Raw genomic sequence first — 5,951 nt, 5'->3', positions numbered from 1 at the left:
GTCAGCTTTCGGCGTTGCCGTGTGGACACGGCTTTGTATTATTTTGTGAAAAAAGACACGTTTATCAAGGAAACGATTAACGTAACCATGGCTCGGTTCAAATTGAGCACAATTGCTTGTATTTCTGTTGATCAAGACAGTATAGGCTCCTGCTCTCTGGGTTGCCTGACATGCTGTTTTACATTTCTCTATAGTTTTCTTTAAAATGGGAACGTTCTTACTGTAATTAAGGAATCTCACCAGTATATTTTTCGCGTGTGTTTTTCACGTGTGCGTTTGTATTACATTAATATAAATACGTTTGATTATTTTTTATTAAAGCCTCCCCCCCTCCGAAATGTGTATTTCTTCCTTATCTTATCCTGCTTCCTAAACTTGTTATTTTTCCTGCCAGCAGTACTGTTATTATTATTAATTTCTCCCATTGATCAAACCCTATTTTAAACAAAATCAACTGTACTTCACCCAACCAAATCATCTGTTCATTGTCCAATGTAGCCAACTGCAGGACACACAAGTCGAAAAATATTTAGAAGTAATGCTACTGCAGCCAATAGAAAATGTTAAAAACTGTGTAACTGCTTTTGTCCTCCCCAGCCCCGCTACCTACAGTTGCTAGGTTGCCAGCAGTTTTTGACTTACTAGCTAATAATACTAATTGCAATCATACTGAAGAAACACTGGCCTAAGGTACCTGAATGAATATAGGAAAATAGCAATAGCTTTGGTATATGGCTTGAATAGTTCCTGTGGAACATATTTGTGAAACAATGTTTATGACATGGAATTATTTTGATATCAATAATTTTTTTGTACAGCTTTATATAATTTCTACTTTATGTAACAGCGTTTTTTTACAATGAAAATATTTTGTTGAGATTAATATACATAATCTTGATTATGTTGCACAAAGTGCATGGCTTGCTTTTTGTGCATATTGTTTGAGATACTGCTTAAAGAAAACAGGCATAGGAGTCTCTTCTCCACCTCCTCACTGTGTAGTCTTTAAAAAATACTTATTTTGATATTAAGTGGCTATACCTATCCCCCTCTGTTGATATACAGACAATAGAAAAAAGAAAAAAGTTCATAAAAATAACAGTGCATGACACAGCGTTGGATCGGCGTGTAGCATTTTAAAAATGGTTTGTTAAAAATAGACATCAAGCGCTCTGTGTTCATCCTTCAGTATCATTATCAACGGCACTTTTGAGGGGCCACGGTATTGTGTGCAAACTTCCTGTGTATTTTTAAACACAATGAACCGCCGATATCTAAACGACTTGGGGGGGAAATTAACACAAGATCACATTGTAAATTATGTAATGTCTTAGTTTACAGGAAGGAAAAAATATAGAAAACACTGTTACACTGTAGAAGGAAGGAGGCTGTCCATGATCTGCTGGAAATAAAATAGAGTAACTGTGTAATAAAACTGAATACCTAGATACCTGAATACCTCCATTTGCATGTTAGTGTCGTGTGAGACTTACCTTAGGAAACAGCACCATCAAAAAACAAAACAAACAACAAAAATTGCATAGTGCATATAAATAATTCCACTCATTTTTTTAAGTAAATGCACTCCCTGTGGTCCCTGAAGCATGTTCTTAAAGTGCTTCTTAAAAGATTGACAGTAATACACTGTTGACCTTATTATAAAACCTTATTGTTGACCTTATTATAAAACAAGTTAGAAGCCAGGCATTTATCTGGAACAGAAAAATAATAAATAAATAAAACTTTCCAAAACATGTAAAAGCATAAGTTCATTTTAAAGCCTCAGGTAAAGAAAACATTTCTTATCAGTGTCGTACACAGTGAGGTTCGCTGACAAGAAATGAACTTCATTAGGAGGAAGGGTAGGCTTCTCTTGTTCAGTCCTCAAAATCAAAATAAACAGTCACACAGCCGTGGCAATATAACCCACACAAGTGATTCCTGAAGCTGATTACTTCACAGACTACGTGCACACGGGCATTCCGTAGAGCCCTTTCATAGACAGGAAGTGCAGTGTTATTCCCCGATCACGAACAATTGAATTGAACGGCAAGGAAGTAGTACACAGATTTCACTTCCGGTAGTATTTTGAGAATCCCTTTGGAGTGTCCAATAGAGAATTCTTAAGAAGGAGTGATACTCTGGTGAGGACCAACCAGTGTGTGTCAAAAGGTCAATATACTATAGGAGACAGGATGTTGCAGGTATTTTCATTTCAATCTTCTATAATATTCTCCTATTAAATTAGTACAACACATATTGTATGTTCTGTCAAGCGAACCTGTTGAAGCTTTGGCAAATCGTGTTGTTCGCTCCTTTTATACACAATAAAGGTGAATAAATAGAAGAATAAAGTTCACTCTTTTCTTGCATGTTATAATAAACATGAATTGAGAGAAGAATAATTTATTTTTGTTTCTCCTTTTGTGCGGTGGATAACTGTATACTGGAACATATTTTATATTCATGTCTTTACTTGTATGTTTTTTAAATTTAGAATCATTAAACATTTGGGAGTGGCAAAAAAAAAGACAACATTGTTGTTCACCACAAGTCCACAACCATACAAAAAGCTTACTGCAATATTGTAAAAAAAAAAAAAGTTTCGATAACATTTACATATCTCTTCATAGCCATGAGTTTCAATGTATTTTTTATGCATTTGATATAGAGTCAAGACGTACTTGTGTCTCTGTAACTCTTGAGTACATGATTTTAGACATAATAAGATGGTCGCTTGAGATCCCTTGTAGCATTTCTGCTCCATTGCATTCTACTGCTACTTTACACCAGGCAGGCCAGTGGAGGATGGGCTCCCCCTCTATAGTTAGGTTTCTCTTGAGATTTCTTCTCATTGGGGAGTTTTTTTTTTATCACCACCGTTTGAGGGTTTTCTCTCCACTGGGAGTTCTTTTTTTTTACCTCATGTACTTGTTCTTTGGGGGTTCAGTCCTGGCGTTTGCTTTGTTTGCTCTTCTTGCTCTGTTTCTTGCCGTGCTACTAAGTAAAGCATCTTTGTGACAGTTCTCTGTATATATTAAAAAAAAAGCGCTGTACAAAATAAAATTGAATTGATTGCGCTTTCCAAAGGTGGCCCCTAACTTCCTCCCGATTTAAGCGCTGCAGTCTACCCCGTAGCATGGCCAGGGACAATAATTACGCTTCATTATCTCTGACTGCAGGGGTCTTCTGAATGAATTCACAAGGGCCGCGAGTGCAACCGGCAACCGTGATGGTGTGAGTTTCCACCGTCTGCAGAAGACTCCTTCCTCCCCAAACCATCACCATCATCATCATCATCATCATGAAATCGAAAGCGATGAGCGAGCGCATTTTTACCTCTGCCAGAGGACATTAAGTTTACATCATTAAACATATGCGTGTGATCTCTTATCAAGCACGCCAGTGGATTTGTGAACATAAATGCGTCCGACCTCCTGCAAAATCCATTTCAAAGAAGAGGCGCAACGCTGCTCATCCACATGAGTAACCAGGAAAGAGTGTCTCATTTTTCAGTTATTTCATAAATGCTTCTGATCAGAAAATATATGAGTGGCACACTCAGGTTCAACTGAGGTGACTTCACATTAGAGACAGGAGTTATGAGGTATTCGCAGAAATAACTTCAGTTAGAATACTGTGATTATATTTATGTGATTTAAATCTGTCCAATGATTGAAAATTAGAGAGAAACCTCCCAACAACAAATACTGATAGTATTTAGTTTTTAATCATTTGTCATTTTCAGTTATTATTGGTGAATGCTTACATTATTCCTATGACTCACATACTAGTTGTTATGTTAATTGGGGGTGTTCAAAAGTTAACCTATAGAATTAAAAAAGCTTACTTCACATATTTCTTACACACTGTCAAAGTGTTAACAGTCTATAACCTTAAACTAGAAATTAACATAAAACGAACAGATACAATCAAATAACAAAACGATGTCCATGTTATGTATATATGTGTTTTTTGAAGAGCAATCTCTCGGCTTGCTGCAGAAGGGTCTGTATCATTAAGCAGGCTGTTTTGCTGCTATGTGGGGGTGAGCTTCAGTTAAGCATCACAGCTGGAGTGGCACTGACAACCTTCCTGAGCGGGTATGAGGCACATCTCTCAGACTGACCCCAATGTGAAGTGTTAGCGATTATGCCCCCCTTCCCCCGACCCCATGTCCCACCCCCCCCCCCCCCCCCCACAACCTCAGGGTCCCATCTTAGGGCCCATTAGGGACATTCCATGTGTTCCTGATGCAATGACAGAGGAAATGGAGCACAAAATCCTGGGACCTGAGCCTGTCAGTCACCAGGCCTGACTCCGCCCCTCTCGCTGGGCTCGTGGTTTCATTGGATGTCCTGTGAGTGACAGGTCTTGAGAAGGGGGTGCTGTGGTGCTGATGCCAACCAAGGGCAATATACAAACATTGAGGCAATTTAAAAAGTCGGATACAAAATTAGCCGATCAAAATAAATAAATAAAATAAAACTAGAAAGCACATAAAAGGACGAAATGAAATACAATACAATTAAATAAAATAATGCCAAGTAAAATTGCAACAGTGAGTTAAATTAGGTACAAGGTCATTTAAAAAATATGTGGAATAGAATCACATCATTCAAGAGTTTAGTAATTCATACAGTGTTGTTGAAGCCTTAAGTTTTTGACCTCTGTTATATGAGCCACGTACACTCAGATGTATCGATGATTGTCACAGTCTGCATCTGTTACTAGTTGTACAAATAAACTATTGGCCGTGCTTATTTCTCTAAAAAATCTAACGCAAAAGTGTAATCCATACCAGAGACTAACGTATCTCAGTGTTCAAAGATCAGTATCTTTAAAAAAACAGTGCAATCTCTCGCATAGTCTATCGCTGCAAGTCTAATGTTTCACCGGCGTAATTCACGCAAGCGGTGAAAGAAAACATGTGGAACTGCAGCTGCAGTCAGATCCACTTCTTCAAAAAGTTCTCGTTGGTTATTTTGGGTCAAAGAATGCCTTTTGTGGGTGGTGTTTACTTATTTTGGTCATTATCTGTTGGTTCTGTGAACCAGGGAGGAATTCTTTCTTGTGAGTCTCTCAGGCCATGGATGCTTGCTTGCTTCATGTTTCAGATATGCTCTGGACTGAAAGACTTTTTTTTGTTCTCTGCACAAAGGTTTAGCATGGCCAAACGTGGAACAGAGAATCATCATAAGGTATTCTGTAGGAAAACAGAAAAACTGGCAAGGAGCTACTTCTGAAACCATTGCAGACAAGCTTAAATCAATGATCTGAATTATCGTTATCACACTGTTTTTTTCCCCCTCCCAGTCTTCCACCTACAGCAATTCTATTGCCTGCATTTTATGCGTAAGTGCAGATATCGACACATCGTAATCCACTCAGAAGTCACGGGTGGCAAGCGCTTTTGCATGAAGTCCATGCTGTTCAGTTCTCATCCGAGCTCGGCGCGTTTGCCAAGGTGAATGTATTCACACGACTGCACGGGGATAATCTACGATAGGAGAACTGTGGTTAGGGATGAAACTACTATGATCAGGCTGACTGCGGGCCCTTCTACACTAGGGATGCTATCGTACACACAGCCCCTTATTTCAGTAGTCACATCAGGGGTCGTTTGTGACGTCACCACCTGGCACCTGAAACACAAATCACCCCGGAGGGAAAATAATACACAGCAACCCTTAGCTTAGCCATTCTCAGGGTGCGTACCTGTGAAGGCACAACCCTTAGCCAATCACAGGGTGCTCACATGTGAAGGCACAACTCTTAGCCATTCTCAGGGTGCGTACCTGTGAAGGCACAACCCTTAGCCAATCACAGGGTGCTCACATGTGAAGGCACAACTCTTAGCCATTTTCAGGGTGCGTACCTGTGAAGGCACAACCCTTAGCCAATCACAGGGTGCTCACATGTGAAGGCACAACCCTTAGCCAATTCTCAGG

This window comes from Anguilla anguilla, chromosome 15, assembly GCF_013347855.1.
Source record: "Anguilla anguilla isolate fAngAng1 chromosome 15, fAngAng1.pri, whole genome shotgun sequence".
NCBI lineage: Eukaryota > Metazoa > Chordata > Actinopteri > Anguilliformes > Anguillidae > Anguilla > Anguilla anguilla.
Note: the sequence above shows the minus strand (reverse complement) of the source record.